Raw genomic sequence first — 17,500 nt, forward strand, 5'->3', positions numbered from 1 at the left:
GATACAGTACAACATTATGGACTATTATTATTATTATTATTATTATTAATAATATTAGGACACACACACACACACACACACACATACACACACACAGGCTACATTGACGTTGTAGTCCATTATAGGTGACTCTGTTGACCTGAAAAGGTAATAACATTGTACTCCCCATGGGAACGCCACTCAGAATGTGTGTGCGCGCAGGCGTGCATGTGTTTGTACTTGGTTTACTGTACCCAATATTTCGTTACAGTTGTCAGTATTTGATCTGCTGCTACCTGATCTAACAACATCCTACATCTGTCACTGTTCTATTTGCACGGCCTCCTCTCCGCCAGTCTCATTAGCGGCGAGCACCACGCTGCCACAGCATCAGCGCAGCGGTAAGAATTGTTGATGGCGTGCGGGAGAAATGGGACACGCAGCAGCGCAACCCATTAGAAGTCTAAACGAGGGCCCCTGGAAACCACTAAGTGTCTACGGGCACGTCTGCTCCGGAGAGAGGGTTTCCTTCCGGTGTTTTCCATGGGTGTCGCCGGCGTTGTGTGCTGCAGATCCAGTCTCTTAGTTTTCGGCCGGGGTATTTTGTTGTGGGTCCTTGGATCTCTGTTGATATTTGCATTAGGACCCCGGGCCTGCCCGCGCGCCTGCCTGTGTGGAGGCTGCATGTGTTCACAGGACTCGCTTCCTCAAAGCTGCTGTTCTCTGAAACAGACCCACGGGTCGCCACCACCGCGACTAGTTTACTGGCACCCAGGATTCGTGTGTGTGCGTGTGCGTGTGCGTGTGTGTGTGTGTGTGTGTGTGTGTGTGTGTGCGTGTGCGTGCGTGTGCGTGCGCAAGTGTGTGTGTGTGTGTGTTTGTGCGTGTATGCGTGCGTCTGCTCGTTCTGTTCGTGAACTCTTGTAAGTAACTTGTAAGTCATTAACGATAAGGTGTCTGGCCAGGGGCTAAAATGAAAAACGTAACTCCATTCACCACATACTCCGCCACTCACCAATCACAGGTCTCACTTCCCACTGTTCCACCGAGGATGACCGGAGGGTAAAGTGACCCGGCCACCGTTGGTGACCGTGGGCAGATTCAAGATTCAAAAAAGCTTTATTGTTCATTGTCGGGTAGTCTGTGACCCCCCCCCCCTTCCCTCGATTGCTTCGGGTTAAATACGTATCTTGCTTGTCTCTAACTAATTACACTAAATGTAGACACAGCACTTCACACAATGCTGCCCCAAAACAGCCCTAAAGCATGTGTAATGTGTATCTCCCATATGGGTGAACGAATCTGTGATCGTCTATTCTGGTCTAAATGGCCTCTTTTGTCTGTGGGAGGACAGGCTGTTTAGTTGTCGTGTTAGTGGCTCTTTGAAGCACCCTTTGACCCAGTTCATCTGATTCACACTGCGAGAGCCTGCTGGCGTCCCACTAAGGATGGCTTGTGTAACCCTCCTCTCTCTCTCTCTCTCTCTCTCTTTTGTAACCCTCATCTCTCCCACCTTCTCTCTCTCCCTCTCTCTCTTTCCGTCTGCCTCTTCCTTAATGTCTCTCGGTCTTAGACTTTCCTACTGGCTGTTTAGTTGTGTTGGCTTGTGTATTAAATGTGTGCGTGTGTGTGTGTTGAATGAATATGAAATGGTGCGTTATGCAGAATGAATGGCTTTAGTGTCCCCTTCTCAGGAGTGTGGTGAAGGGACTTGTCTGTGTGGGGGCCGGAGATGTAGCCAGGGGAGAGGGAGAGAGAGAGAGAGGAGGAGAGAGAGAGGGGAGGGAGGGAGGGACGGATGGGGGGTCTGTTTTCTCTGGCCCCTGGGCTTCTCGGGAGTCCAAGCTTTAGTCCATATGGAGTTCCCCAGCCAGGTGTGTGAGTTCGCCAATGCTCACTGAGCTCAGTGTGTGTGTGTGTGTGTGTGTGCGTACGTGGATGCATGCACACACAGCTGTTTGTGTCCTTCTGTGTTCTCACGACTGTGTGTGCCTGTGTGTGCATGTGTGTGCCTGTGTGTGCCTGTGTGTGCGTGTGTGTGTGTGTGTGTGTGTGCCTGTGTGTTAGTGGTTCAAGCAGACGGTTTGGTGGTGGGTCATAGGACGGCGTGTGACGTGGGCCTGTGAATAGCTGGCATAACGCTGCAGGCCTGATGGATGGCAGGATGACATATCAGGTGTGTGTGTGTGTGTGTGTGTGTGTCATGTCATGTCATGTCATGTCATGTCATCAGACAGGGCTGACCCCATCTCTAGACCCAGTACCAGCCCCGAGTGCTTTGCCCAGCTCCACCAGCGGCTATGCTACCAACAGGCTAACCACCACGGTCAAGCTCTCTGGGCAAAGTTTTCTCCCATGGGGTGGGCCAGCTCAGCTGCTGATTGGCTGAGATCAAGGGTGAAGTGGTTGTGTGTGTGTGTGTGAGAGAGAGAGTGTGTGTGAGCCGCCCAGTTTACAGGCTGAACAGAGCAGTGAGCCGCTCAAAGTGCACAGTCAGGGCGCTGCTGTTATATGGGGTTGCGCACACACACACACACACACATAGACACACGGACACAGGTCTCACTCACATGTGCACACACACGTGTGCACACACAGGCTTCAGTGCTCGGCCTCCATGCGGTATATTTATGTTTTTAAGTCTGTGTATTTATCTTATGATGTGGTCCTATGTGCTTTTCTCCGCGCTGGTGTCAAGTGTGTGAACAAGGCATCTGATCCATTCTCCACGTTGGTCCGTGGAAGCTCACGTTGAGAACGAGACGGTGGCATTTTTTCCCCCCCCGTCTAGAACCGTGTTTGCTTCTCCCCGACCTCCTCCCTGCGATGGCGCGGGGCCTGGCGCCGTGACTACCACGCAGGCCCCGACGTTTCCCCCCCCCAGCTGAAGAAACCAAAACGTTTCTCTAGAAAACCCCCGGTCTCTCCTTTCATTGACATTGCATTTTTCCATCCGTCTCTCCTCCCTCTCTCTCTCTCTCTCTCTCTCTTTATTGCGCGCTTCCTCGTTTGGTTTCTCTCGTCTCTCCATTTCAATCTGTGCGTTTATGGAGATGGCCACTTGTAAAGGAACGGTTCATTGAGGGAGGGAGGGAGGGAGGGAGGGAGGGAGGGAGGGAGGGAGGGAGGGAGCACTTCAGGCTGTATCTTTACAGCATCTGCTGCGTGTTATCTTCTGCACAGCTGCCGGAGGAAATGGAGGAGGGACATGTAGAGTGTCTCGCTTGGTTTTCAACGCCGCCACCGCGCCGCTTCACAGAACGCTAATGGATCCGGGCAACTCCCCCCCCCCCCCCACCCCCCCCCACCCCCCCCCCCACCCACACACACACACTTCTGAGACACGGACTGGTCCTCTCCCCATAGGAGTCCAAGGAACTGGGCCCATCCATTAAACCTAGAAAGGAGGTGGCCATATACACCCAATCTCCCCTGTATTGACACATGGGCCGCTCCTCTTTCCACTGGAGTAACAGTAGATTGGACCCATCCATAATCATAGACGGGGACATCCCCCACCCACTGTATTGAGACATGGGCCAGTCCCTCTATCCAGAAGAGGCGGACCCATCCATTATACACGATGCGGGGATGCATCCACAAGTGTTCCCCCTGTCGAGGGCCTCAGCGCTTGGAGAACAGCCCTACAGGGACCAGCTGCTGGTAGGGAGAGGGAAAACGCTGAACCCAGAGGTCCTGGGTTTGAAGGCGGGACTTGAGGACACGCAGCAGACTCATGTGATTCCTCTTAGCTGTGAGAAAATCCCCCGCCCCCCTCCTCTTCGGTCCTAAGTCATCTTGCTTCACCAAGGAACTGAGACCCGTTTCAAAGCTGCTTCCTTCCTCCTTTCTTTCACGCGCCATGATTTCTGATCTCACATAACTGGGATAGGTGACAGCCTGTGTGATTATAACCCATCCAGTCAGGTCAGATCAGTGACTTCTCAAGGGAAGGCGGGAAGGAAGGAGGGAAGTGAAACAGGGGGCCTGAAACAGGGGGCCTTATCCATTTAGCTACCGCCCTTACGCACCACGGCACCCTCGGCCATTAGTCTTCCGTGGGCCTAAATGAAACATTCTAGCTTTGCAACCAGTGGAGGAGAAACTTAGCTTCTCCTGAGCTAACGAACGCAGCCAAGCAGACGTCGTCACGTGACGGAGGAAATGAACGAACGTACAAAACTGTTAGCTGTGCTAGGCTAGCTAGCTACCACACAGATGTTTAAGTTGCGTCAGACTCTTAGCCGCGCTAGGCTAGCTAGCTACCACACAGACGTTTGTTAAGTAGCGTCAGACTCTTAGCTGCGCAAGGTTAGCTAGCTACCACACAGACGTTTGTTAAGCAGACTCTTAGCTGCGCTAGACTTGCTAGCACACACACTTTGTTCCCTGTCCCAGGCTGGCTGCCACAGTGACGCTAACAGTCCATTTGGAACGAGCAGCAGTAGCCAGGCAGACACTGTGTGGTGAGCTTCCATGCCCTGGAAATTGATTGGGTTGGGCCATTAATTATTAACTGTCCATTACAAATAAAAGACTGACAAAAAAGAACACATGAATAATTCATGTAGGCTTACTACAATATGGGGCGTGGAGAGGGGGGGGTGTCCTAACCTGTCTGCAGGTTCAATATGACAATATGATCGCCAACCCAGCTACACACACACACACACACACACACACACTTCCTCACCTTCATGTCCATCTCACCTCATGTGAACTGGTGGATGCTGAGGCGATACTCCGATGCGCTGCTCAAATGACACTTAACTCAATGGACTTGGCAGCGACCCACGGGCCTGGTCACTTGTTCCATTGTCACCTGGTACTGCATGTGTACTGTAGGACAGAGACCGCCCTCGCAGCTCTCGGCCCGCCCGGGCCACGTCTGTGTGCGGATACGAGGTTTTTGTTTAATTCAGTTGGGAACACCAGGTCGTTCCTGAGCACCTCCGTTAACCGTGGAAAAATATTAGCATGGCTCTGCTTTGCATGACATAGCTAGGCTAGACTCAGCGAAGGGTAAAGGTGTTTTTGTTTTTCGACCTACCTCCTCTTTTTTTTTTTCCAAACACCACCTTTTTTCCACTACCGACCCCCTCGCAACCAGAACGACTCACGTCACCTGTCTAACGTGACAAACGTCATGGCAATTGTGGCTGTCTCCGTTTTCATCTGTTTGTTTGCACAGCGGGGGCGGCCTGAAACATAATCACTGCCCCGTAAACAATGGCAAAACCACAATAACAAAGTCAGCCCAATTACCATTATAAGCCTTCCCCTCGAGACGGGCTGCCATCTTGAGTGACGCTTGGCTGCCTGGAGCGAATTACCCAGCGACCTCGAGGGTGGTTGGGCAACTGTGGGCAGAATGACGTCCGGCGAATCTGACGTCTGGTTTAAGCCCAGGTGTGCCTGGAGAGTGTGTGTGTGGGTGTGAACGTTTTCCTGTTGTCATATTATCTTCCAACTATGATCTAAGATTACAAGTTCATCAACTCAACGGGCTCGAGTGTCCTCGGGTCAGTCTGGGTTTTGTGGTCACATGGTCGTCCTGTCATAGGGAACAAAAACACCGATTTCAGTTTCCAGTTTGAGTCATTTATCGTGTTGAAAAACGAATGAGGAAGTGGTCTGGGTGGGTCTCCGCATGGCTGGTCTGCCAGGCCTGGGCGCCGTGTGGCTCCGGTTCTCCGTTTCGGGGTTATTCCCATCACGCGGGCCGCCCGTCACCCTCCCCGACGTCTCGTCACGACGCGCTCTCCGATGACAAACACGGCTAATAATACTGGCTACGCCCCCCCCCACACACACACACATACACACTCTCCTCCCTCCCTCCCTCCCTCCCTTCTTCCCCTCAGCCTCCCTCACTCCTTTGTGTCTCTCCCTCCACCCCCCTCAGTGTCCCTCTCTCCCCCCTGCTCCTCCCTTTCAGCTTTCACAGACTAATTGGAGATCTAGTGAAGTTTCACCTTGCTCCTCTTGGGTTTCTTGCGGCTCTTTTATAGATTGATAGATTGATTACATACTTTATTTATCCCCAAGGGGAAATTGTTGTGTTACAGCATCAGTTAGGACAACAAAAAGGCACAATCCGCGACTAATTACAGTAGGTACACAGAATATGCAAAAAATACAAAAACATTTACAACAAAGTCTAATTATAATTAGTTAAAACGAACAACACAGCTGAGCCTGTTGGCTTTGTTGAAAGGTCACGGCTGGCTGGGTGCAATTAGTAAACAGATGTGCTCCCTTGGCAGGCTTGGCAGTGTTGTCGTTCTAGTCGTTAAGCTCTGTGGCGCGGCGAATCTCTACGGTAACACGTGGAGAACCCAACTACAGGAACGTAGAACCCTTCCTCACCCGCGGCTCCGTGGGTTGCAGAACTCTTGGGAATGCGTCGCGTTCTTTACGGAAATTCCAGCGCCTCCTCCAACGTAGAACCGTCACATGGTGCTCGGGAGTTATTTTTTTTACAGTGCCGAGTCTAGCAGCAACCTTCTTATGAAATGCAGATGACAGAAAGCCTCTCAAGAATGTGCTGTGAGCCGTGCACGTCCAACTTCTGCACATGGCTCGATTTAGATCGCCTTCATCCCGGATGACGCCATCTTTGGAATACGCATGCCGCTTGTATTTTTTTTATTTTATTTATTTTTTATACAAAAAGGTCAGATATGCACTCAAGTCCACTTCCCCTGGAATCATCTGTTCAACAGTCATCTGTTCAACCGTCACCCGATGTCCACGGCTGCGGTTTGTGTCCGGAGTGCAGCCAGTGACGTCTGGATGGAAATATGGCTACCAGGTGGCAAAAATAGACTGCTGTTATAAGGCTCCTGTCTATTTCCAGAGCAGTGGCTGTAGTGGTAGTTGTAGTTTAACTTGCTCGGCCCTGCTCTCTTCTCTGTTCTGCTCTGTTCTGCTCTGCTCTGCTCTGTTCTGCTCTGCTCTGCTCTGCTCTGCTCTGCTCTGCTCTGCTCTGCTCTCCTCTGCTCTGCTCTGTTCTCCTCTGTTCTCCTCTTCTGCTCTGCTCTACTCTGCTCTACTCTGTTCTGCTCTGCTCTGTCCTGCTCTGCTCTGCTCTGCTCTGCTCTGCTCTGCTCTGCTCTGTTCTGCTCTGCTCTGCTCTGCTCTGCTCTGCTCTGTTCTGCTCTGCTCTGTTCTGCTCTGCTCTGTTCTGCTCTGCTCTGTTCTGCTCTGCTCTGCTCTGCTCTGCTCTGTTCTGCTCTGCTCTGCTCTGCTCTGTTCTGTTCTGCTCTGTTCTGCTCTGCTCTGCTCTGCTCTGTTCTGCTCTGTTCTCCTCTGCTCTGTTCTGCTCTGCTCTGCTCTCTTCTCTGTTCTGCTCTGTTCTGCTCTGTTCTCCTCTGTTCTCCTCTGCTCTGTTCTCCTCTGTTCTGCTCTGCTCTGCTCTGTTCTGCTCTCCTCTGTTCTGTTCTCCTCTGTTCTCCTCTGTTCTGCTCTGCTCTGTTCTCCTCTGTTCTGCTCTGTTCTGTTCTGTTCTGCTCTGTTCTGCTCTTTTCTGCTCAGTTCTGCTCTCCTCTGCTCTATAGGAGCTGTTGGGAGACAGAACCACTCGTGGCCAAAGATGGTCCCCGTCTCTAGGCCAGGGCTAAGGCTCTCTCTCTCTCTCTCTCTCCCAGCGTGTGTGTGTGTGTGTGTGAGGGAGGATTTCAATCGATACCCCGCTCCATCACAGAGGCTATTCCAGCGGGAGGGACACAGGAAGAGATGGAGAGAGGGAGGGAGTGAGGGGGAGAGCAGGATGGAGAGAAGGGATGGATGCAGAGGGAGGGAGTGAGGGAAGGAGAGAAGGATGGAGAGACGGAGGGAGAGAAGAACGGACGACAGAGGGGCAGACCAGCATCATTAACCGGGCATCAGGCAACTTCCACAACCCCCCCCCCCCCTCCTCCTCCTCCCGCGCGTGCTGGTTCCCACCCCTCCTCCTCCCTCACTCGTTCCCGCCCTGCGCTCCTCTTGGCAGGCGGGGCCGCCAGGAATGCGGGCCTGTTCTCTGTGCTCGTCTGCTCTGGCCTGGGAGGGCTGTGGGCTGGCTGGCTGTTGTTTCAGGGAGGGAGAGGAGAGGAGGGAGGGAGGGAGGGAGGGAGGGAGGGAGGGCGAGGGAGGGAGGGAGGGAAGGAGAGGAGAGAGAGGGAGGGAGGGAGAGGAGAGGAGAGTGAGAGAGGAGAAGGTGCCGCTCCCTGGCGCCTCGGCAAGGCATGGCGGCCTCTTCCTGTGTGTGCCGCTGATGGCTACCAGATGGCTGGAGCGAGGGAGGGAGCGAGGGAAGGAGAGAAGGAGGGAGGGAGTGAGGGAGAGAAGGAGGCAGGGAGGGAGAGAGAGCCGAGTACTAAGGACTCCACAGCTGGTCTCTACTGCCCCTCACACACAGGCTCTTCAACTCCCTCTCTCTTCTCATGCTCTCTCTCTCTCTCATCTCTCCGTGTTTTGCGCACCGCCTCTCTATCTTGCCGCACCCCCCCCCCCCTACTGTATCCAGTACTCGGACCCCCCGTCTGACACGACGGCCTCACCTGCCCTCAGCCCCCCAGACGCGGCCGACGGCCCTACCTGGCCGGGAAGATCACCCCCCCGCCGCGGTCCAATACCTGGCTCCCTGTTCTCGCCACGCCGGAGCTAAAGCCATGTTTGTTTAGTTGCCGCACTGCAGTAGGCTTAAGACTTTTCAGGGTTTGGTAGGGCGCGCTCGCACAGCCGCACACACACAGAAACACCACACACACACAGAAACACACACACACACACAGAAACACCACACACACACAGAAATACACACACACGTGCGCAGGGAGAAGGGGGCAAGAGGGGGAGGAGAGAGGGGAGGGGGGGGGGCAGCCTTGGAGACAAGCTGTGAAATGCCGCCGATGCCCCGTGTAATTTCTCAGGTTACTGCAAAAGCCAGGCCCATACAACCACTCTCTCTCTCTCCCTCTCTCTCTCTCTCTCTCTCTCCCTCTCTCTCTCACACACTCCTTCTCTCTCTCAATTGCATCTCTCTGGGCTCTTTCTCTGTATGTCTTGTTCATTCCTGTGTCTAGACAGGGGCATGAGACACAATCAGTTCCACGTCTGGACCGCTGAGAGAGAAAGAGGGGTTAGAGAGGTAGAGAGAGAAGGATAGAGGGAGAGAGAGAGAGAGAGAGAGAGAGGGGGGGTGGGGTATAGAGGGAGAGAGACGTCTTCTCATTTCCACACTCCCTGTGATTGTTGTTGTGGCCAGTGTCCCTGATTGGATTAGACACACGTGCGCGCACATACACACACACACACACAAACCGTGGCGCAAACTCATGACGCACGCGCGAACACAAACACACACACACAGATACCACAGATACACCCTCCCCCCCGCCCCCCCACCCCTCCCAGCGAAGACCGGGAGCTTCTCTCTTTCTCGCGCCGCGTGATTGGAAGCTCAGAGACGCTCGCACGCCGCCGCCTCCTCCCGCCTCCCCACTCGCCGTTCCCCGGGAGCTCTTCCCGGCGCTCCGCCTCCTCCTCCTCCTCCTCTCCTGGCCTCCCGTGTCTCCGGGGTGGAAATAGTGTCAGGGGACTCTCGGAATAGCTCGACCGTCTCCCGTCACTCTGTGTTGCAGGGTCATCCACGTCTCTCTCTCTCTCTCTCTCTCTCTCTCTCTCTGTCGTAAACCTCATGGCATTCGGACGGGAGACCACCAGCCGGTCGACGTGCCGACAGCAGTCAAGGTCAGTACCGCGCGATATGGCGGCGAATCCTTTTCTTTAAAAAAACTTTGAGTCTGGAAAGGCCGTCAGCGGGACCCGCGGCCGCGTCTGCAGCCAGGAGACGGGAGAGGCTGGTGTTGGGTGGGTGGGGGGGGGGGGGGGGGGGGGTACGGATGGCCTGGGGGGGGATTGCGGTTCCGCGGGGCGCTCGGCCGAGCGGTGAGTTGCTCCCAGCGGCTCGGTGTTGGGTATGACCCCGGGGGGGGGGGGGGAGGCATTGGTGGTCAGGTGGGGGCTTTCCAGCCTCTGGTTCTCCTGGGGGGGGGGCAGACTTTTACAGTCTACAGTTGGGCTAACTCCGCAGGTGTTCTCACACACGCGCTCTGCGAGCGACGGCGTTTTCTGCGACCCGGCGTCGCAAGCGTTGGCACCCGTCCCGAACATGGCGCCCGCGTAGTAGTGTGTGTGTGTGTGTGTGTGTTTTGACTCAGCCCCGACGGGACATGTGGCTGGCCGACTGCTTCCAACCCAGGGCAGTTAAAGAAGGATCGCTCAGCGGGCGACTGGCACCGTAGGAACACGCACGCACACACGCACACACACACACAAACGCACTAGCACACATACACGTTGTGGTCATGTGAACAGGGCCTGCCATGCCAGTGGAATGTGTTGAATTCTAACGACGCAGCTTTGGCGGGCGCATGTGACTTTGAGGGAGCGGAGGAGGGAGGGAGGGGTGGGGGGGAGCGAGGAGGAACTTGTGAGCGCTGCGATACCCGCCAGCCTCTACCTTATCTGAAACCTGCCCTTGACAACAGGCTGGGAATGCCAGGTCAGGAGGGGGGGTGGTGGGGGGGGCGGTATCGGTCCGGGAAAGGCGATGAACCGAAGAAGCGTTCAGCTTCCTCAAAGCCTGAACGCGCCACTGCAAAACTCTCGTCCCCCCGCCTCTGGAAAACTGCTGAAAACTGTAGTTCCCTGCGTCTGGCTTTGAATCCGCCGCGATCGGTTTTACAACCCTCGCTTTCCTTCTCCCCGTCGACCGAAATGACCCCGATCCTGGCTGTCCCCGACGTTATCAGGCCGCGTGCCGCTACAACCGGCCAGTCAGGTGACCCAGAATCCCCGGCTCGTTATCACTCCACCCCACCGGTTCCCAAGGCCGACGGGTTGCCACGTCCTTGAACAAACCCGCCCTGAGAGTGCACAGACTACGTAGGTTGAATAGGCTACTGTACCAGAACGACAAAATGCTGGGAGTCTTATGGAGAGGCAGTTCCGATTTGTTCAGCTATGATCTCTAACATTATGTGCATCATTGGCGATGGAACAATCGGCTTCTGTTATAGCTGGCCTTTAGGGGAGGAAGGACCAATTACAGCCTAAGTCAATTAATCACTTGACCAATCAAACCAGTTAACTCGTTAAACCCAGAGAATCAATGGGGTCAGTTTTGTCAGGTCATGGAATCGACAGGCTTGATTGGGACTAAATCAATTAGTATTACTCAGAATTCATCCGTTAAGCTGCCCGTCACAGCTTCCTGGATGTTGGTCCCACGTTCTCAGCACCAACCAGCCAATGAAGCCCTCTCATCGTTCTCTGGTCTCTCTCACTCTGACGTCTTCACATGCTTTTGGAATAGAAGCCCATAGATGTTATACGGGAAATGCACAGGGATTGTAGCTACTGTCCCATACAGTATGCGTGCGCGCACACACACACACACACACACACACAGCCTTTTAGTAGGAATGAGTGGGTGTTGTCTTCTATAATGGGCTAATAGCTATTGATCCATGACCTGGTTTCAGTTCCCCTCCACACACACACACGCACATGCACACACGCGTGCACCACAAGCCAATATCAGAGCCTCTTCACCAGAGAAGCCTCTTCAACCCCCCCTCCCCCTCCCACCCTCTCCCCTCCCACTCTGAGCCAGCCAGTCAGTGTAAACATCAGCTTTATTGCATAAGCAGGTTTTCTGGAAAACAGTCATTTGGAACACAAAACCACCGCTCCGTTTCGTTATGCGTGTGTGTGTGCGTGCGTGTGTGTTTGTGTGCGTGCGTGCGTGCGTATATATGGGCCAAAAGCAGGGTGTAATCCAGTGTGTGTAGCACATACCTGTGGCCAGAGGGGGGGTGGGAAGAGGCCTCGGTGACACACACACACACACACACACACACACACTCACTATGGGAAAACGGCGGAATGGAAAAGCCACACAGTCCCCTATTAATAGTCCCCAGGCCAGTTGGGCTTGTGATTATTTGTATATCAAGAAAGTTTATGTCCACTGGGGCCCGCAGGATCCTTAGACCTGCTGGTGGGGGCTGAGACTGAGATAGACTAGGGCTGCTGCTAGAGCCAGGGCTGGGACTAAGATAGACTAGGACTAGGGCTGGGACTAAGACTGGGTCTAGGACGGGGACTAAGGATGGGACTAGGGCTGGAGCTGGGGTTGGGACTCTGATTGGGGCTGGCTCTTGGACTGGGACTAGGACTGGGGCTGGGACTGGGACTGGGACTAGGGCTGGCACTGGGACTAGCGCTGGGACTGGGACTGGGACAGAGGCTTTGACGGCGCTGTACTGCGCCCGTCAGACGTGTGGAACCTGAGGGTTGGAGTAGACGGAGGTTGGTGACCGAGCGTCCCAGTGACCTGCATCTGAGGTGATACGGCTGGTTTAGGATGTGAAAGCCTCTGTGGTTTCTGTTCTGTTCTGAAGAACACAGACACACACACACACGTACACACACACACACACACACACACACACACACTGTCGTGCTGGGTCACCCCTTTAAGACCCCCCAAGGCGGAGAAACGTCTTGGAAAACGATGTGAGAAGTGGCTGACATTGCTTTGGGGCTGCTGGCGTACGGGCTGACTCTGGAAATATTTCACATTGCTGCCTTCACTGCCTTCATGGCTGGTGGCTCGGCGAGCGTGTGCGCGTGTGCGTGCGTGTGTGTGTGTGTGTGTGTGTGCGTGCGTGTGTGTGTGCGTGCGTGCGTGCGTGTGTGTGTGTCTGGGATCCAAGCGCATTCCCCTTCTGCAGAACTAAACTGTGTGATTTGCAGCTCTCTGTTGTCAGTCAGGTTTCCTGGGAGTGGAGGGGGAGAGAGAGAGAGGGGTGTGTCTGCTGACTGACTGGCTGGTGTATGGGCCTGGACAAGCCCGGCACACACACACACACACACACGTTCACAAATACACACACCCATACATACCGTGCGCACACACGTCATGTGACCGGAGTCGCTACAAAAACACCAAGTCAGGTTTACGGTAGCAGGGCTATGGTAAGGGGAGTGGCTTGTAGGTAAGGGGAGTGGCCTGTAGGTGATCGGGGTGTGTGAACATGATTCAGTTGAAGTTCAGATCGCTTTCGCTCTCTCGCTCTCTCTCTCGCTCTCTCTCTCTCTCTCTCTCTCTCTCTCTCTCTCGCTCTCTCTCTCTCTCTCTCTCCCTCTTTTTAAAACGCTAAAGGGCTGCTGCTCTTGAATCAGATTAGCCGGAACACTATCGGTGTGATGCACAGATTGCAAAATTCTGGGCCGATGCCGATGTTTAAAATAACAATCCAGCTGATGGCCGATGTTTATTTTATAACATTTTTATTCCCCCTTTTGTGCCAGGGAAACAAAGAAATTAAGTGTTTGTTTCCAAAACGCCGATTTTATTTCACTTTAATTTGAAAGCAAACTATACGTGCGTTTGCGGCGTTACGTCACGGATCTTCTCCGAATCTGCAGCTGGGTAGGCTACGTTTTGCAATAATGTAATTGTTGTGACATAACATCGGCCACTACCATCGGTGAATGTCATTTCATGGGCCGACGGCGGTCAAGAAGGCCAACATCGGACGATGCATCGCTGCATCCCTAATTGCGTCGCCGTAGCACAAAGTGCGTCTCGGTTTCGAGATACGCCTTTCTTCCATCTTTCGGCTCAGGAAAGCGATCGGCGGACGTCAGAGCTTTATCTGCCTCTCTCTCTCTCTCTCTCTCTCTCTCTCTCTCTCTCTCTCTCTCTCTGGCTCACTCACAGGAGAGTGTTTGCTGTGAATCTTCAGTCCCTTTCCTTATCTCTTCTGAAGGCTTCGCCTGGACTCTCATTTCCTCTGACTGCCTAGAGAGAGAGAAGGAGGGGGAGAGAGAGAGGAACAGAGAGAGAGAGGAACAGAGAGAGAGAGAGAGAAGAACAGAGAGAGAGAGAAGGAGGGTGAGAGAGAGGAACAGAGAGAGAGAGAGAAGGAGGGTGAGAGAGAGGAACAGAGAGGGAGAGGAACAGAGAGGGAGAGGAACAGAGAGAGAGAGGAGGGTGAGAGAGAGAGAGGAACAGGGAGAGAGAGAAGGAGGGTGAGAGAGAGAAGGAGGGTGAGAGAAGGAGGGTGAGAGAGAGAGAGGAACAGAGAGAGAGAGAGAAGGAGGGTGAGAGAGAGAGGAACAGAGAGAGAGAGAGAAGGAGGGTGAGAGAGAGGAACAGAGAGGGAGAGGAGGGTGAGAGAGAGAGAGGAACAGGGAGAGAGAGAAGGAGGGTAAGAGAGAGAGAAGGAGGGTGAGAGAAGGAGGGTGAGAGAAGGAGGGTGAGAGAGAGAGAGGAACAGAGAGAGAGAGAGAAGGAGGGTGAGAGAGAGAGGAACAGAGAGAGAGAGAGAAGGAGGGTGAGAGAGAGGAACAGAGAGGGAGAGGAACAGAGAGGGAGAGGAACAGAGAGAGAGAGGAACAGAGAGAGAGAGAGAGGAGGGTGAGAGAGAGAGAGGAACAGGGAGAGAGAGAAGGAGGGTAAGAGAGAGAGAAGGAGGGTGAGAGAGAGAGAGGAACAGAGAGAGAGAGAAGGAGGGTGAGAGAGAGAGGAACAGAGAGAGAGGGATAGAGAGAGGAACAGAGAGAGAGAGAAGGAGGGTGAGAGAGGAACAGAGAGAGAGAAGGAGGGTGAGAGAGAGAGAGGAACAGAGAGAGAGGGAGAGAGAGAGGAACAGAGAGAGAGAGAAGGAGGGTGAGAGAGAGGGGAACAGAGAGAGAGGAACAGAGAGAGAGAGAGAGGAGGAGGGTGAGAGAGAGAGAGGAACAGAGAGAGAGAGAGAGAGAGAGAAGGAGGGTGAGAGAGAGAGAGAGGAACAGAGAGAGAGAGAGGGGGAAATTAGATTTGGCCTAAGTCAACGTAGCTGAGGGCCGTAAATGTGATTTTCTACGGTTTAAACTGGCCCATCATTGGATTACAACTGGGAGTCTGGGTCTGCTGTTCACTGTCACACACACACACACACACACACACACACACACACACACACACACACACACTGGAGGGGGTTTGCTTGTGCTGATGCCTGAGTGCACACACACCGTCATGCAAGTCATGTGATGCATTGAGACACACTCACGTGAACATATATGTGCACACACACACACATGCACACACACATGCACGCATGCGCACACACATCCACATGATTCTTCTGCATCCATCCACCCACCCACCCACCCACAGACAGGCATACAAACTCATCCTCCACACACACACACACACACACACACACACACACACACACACACACACACACACACACACACACACACACACACACACACACACACACACACACACACACACACACTCTGTGGGCAGTGAGGCAGTCATGAGTCTGGCACCACTACACCCACAGCCGGCTGTAGTGTGAAGTGCTCAGCAGCACCGATTGGTACTGTACACACACACACACACACACACACACACACACCACTTGATGTGTGGGCACAGCCTGTTGGTAGATGGCAGTATTTCTGCCACTCTGGTGTCTTCTCAGTCGAAATAGCCTGCCACAGTAGAGAGGGAGGGATGGAGAGAACGAAAGAGAGGGAGAGAGAGAGAGGAGTGAAAGAGCACTGTTTCCAAAGATGCTTCAAATAAAGTTTGTGTGATTTGAGAAAGAGGGGGGCCAAGCAGAGAAAGAGAGATAGAGAGAATGAGGGAGAAGCAGAGTGTGGCGAGAGGAGGCGTTTCTGTTATTTTGAGTCCATTGTGTCTACTTCCTGTGGGTCAGGGGCGAGTGGAGCAGGGTGTTGCAGACTTGACGGAGGGAGGGAGGGAGGGAGGGAGGGAGGGAGGGAGGGAGGGGAGGGTGGGCTGGCAGGAAAGTGGCCAGACACTTTTGGAAACAACAGCTAGTGGTCAGCAGCTCTCGTGCCTCGCTCCTCTCCTCCTCCTCCTCTGTCCCTCCAACACTCCTCTCTCGCTCCTCTCCTCCTCCTCCTCTGTCCCTCCAACACTCCTCTCTTTCATCTGCCGCTCCGAAGTCTGCATCGGCACGACCAGGTAAAAGACAACTTTGATACTCTTATGGTCTCTCTCTCTCGCTCTCTCGCTCTCTCTCGCTCTCTCGCTCTCTCGCTCTCTCTCTCTCTCTCGTACCTATGTTTGTGTGTTGTTTTTTTGACGAGCGGAGGGACGGGAAGTGGGCGGGCGTCGCCTGTCGCGTTGCGTAATCCGAGGCCTCCTAGTCGGTGGCCATTGTTGGAGGAGAGGACGCGTTCGCTGGTTTGAGGAGGAGTGGACATGTTCAGTTTCCGTTGTCGGGCCGGTTCACCGGGCCTGGGCTAATAAGACGTTCGGCAGCTGGGTCATTCGAGGTTGCAGAGAAGGTGCACGGGGGTTAGTGGATTGATTTGGGTCAGACACACGGCCCCTATTGGTCCCCTGGTAAGGATGCCCATCGTTTCCATTGAAGAAGTGAAACGGCAGAGACGCATGACTCTGCAGGCTTCTGGCAACACTGGGGAAGAGCTCTGGACCCCCCCCCCCCCCCCCAGAGGAAGAACATCCCCCACACACACACACACTCTCTCTCTCTCTCTCTCTCCCTCTCTTCCTATAGCTGTGGCCCTGACTGTCTCAGGGAGACAGGAAGTCTTTCTGCCCAAAAGAGTGTATTGGGATACAGATGAGCAGGAAGATTAAAAACGCCAACAAAGTGGAAACTTCCAGCAGAGAGGGATGTTTTTTCCGTGTGTGTCGTGCACGCCTGTGTGTATGTGTGTGTGTGCGCGTGTGTCTCTGTGTGTGTGTGTGTGTGTGTGTGTGTGTGTATTTCTCTCCACTTTCTCATCTTTTTGCTCCTGTGTTTTTTTTGTCTCTCACTAAAAAGACCCCATTTCCTGTAAAAACAGCGCTTAGGTGGTTTTGGCGTTTTTTGTGTTTTTGTGTGTTTTTTTTTTGAAGGAAATGGTTTCGTCCCCAAACGTTCCAGCACCGTGTGACTCGGCCATGTTCCTCTCAGGAAACCATGTTAATGTTTAAGCCACCGACTCCTAGTTAATGCTTCACCCAATCCCGGACAGCCTCTCTGGGCCTGCTGTAATAGTATTGGCGGTGGTAGTGGTGGTGGAGGGGGGGGTGGGGGGGTCGCAGAGGGGGGGATGGGCGGGTCGACTCTGGCAAACCCTGGGCGCCCGAGGTTTCAGGTTGCAGGTGGTGCTGAAAGCGGAACCGGTTGGGAGAGAAGGCGGGGCAGGGGGGAGGGGGTTGCGGGGTGGGGGGGGGGGTGGAGAAAAGGATCCGTGGCTTTCTAGAACCAGCCCTGGTTCCATGACGCCTCGGTTCAGAGTGATTGATCAGTAATCGGTATCCCTCTCTCTCTCTCTCTCTCTGCCTCACCCATATGCCTCTCTCTCTTTCTCTGCACCCCTCCCTCCCTCTCTCCCTCCCCCTCCCCCCCCTCTCTCTCCAGTGCGCGATGTAGACTGACCCCTAACTCTCCCTCTCTCCCCGCCCCTGTGAGAGCAGACAGCGCGG

The 17,500-nt window shown here is 54.0% G+C and overlaps 1 protein-coding gene across 4 annotated transcripts in view; it reads left to right on the forward strand.

The window, feature by feature from the left end:
- Positions 1-17,500, forward strand: part of gab1 (GRB2-associated binding protein 1) — a 37,697-nt gene that overhangs the window by 1,224 nt on the left and 18,973 nt on the right. The gene's annotated exons all lie outside the window — the stretch shown is intronic.

This window comes from Borostomias antarcticus, assembly GCF_949987555.1.
Source record: "Borostomias antarcticus genome assembly, chromosome: 20".
Lineage (NCBI taxonomy): Eukaryota > Metazoa > Chordata > Actinopteri > Stomiiformes > Stomiidae > Borostomias > Borostomias antarcticus.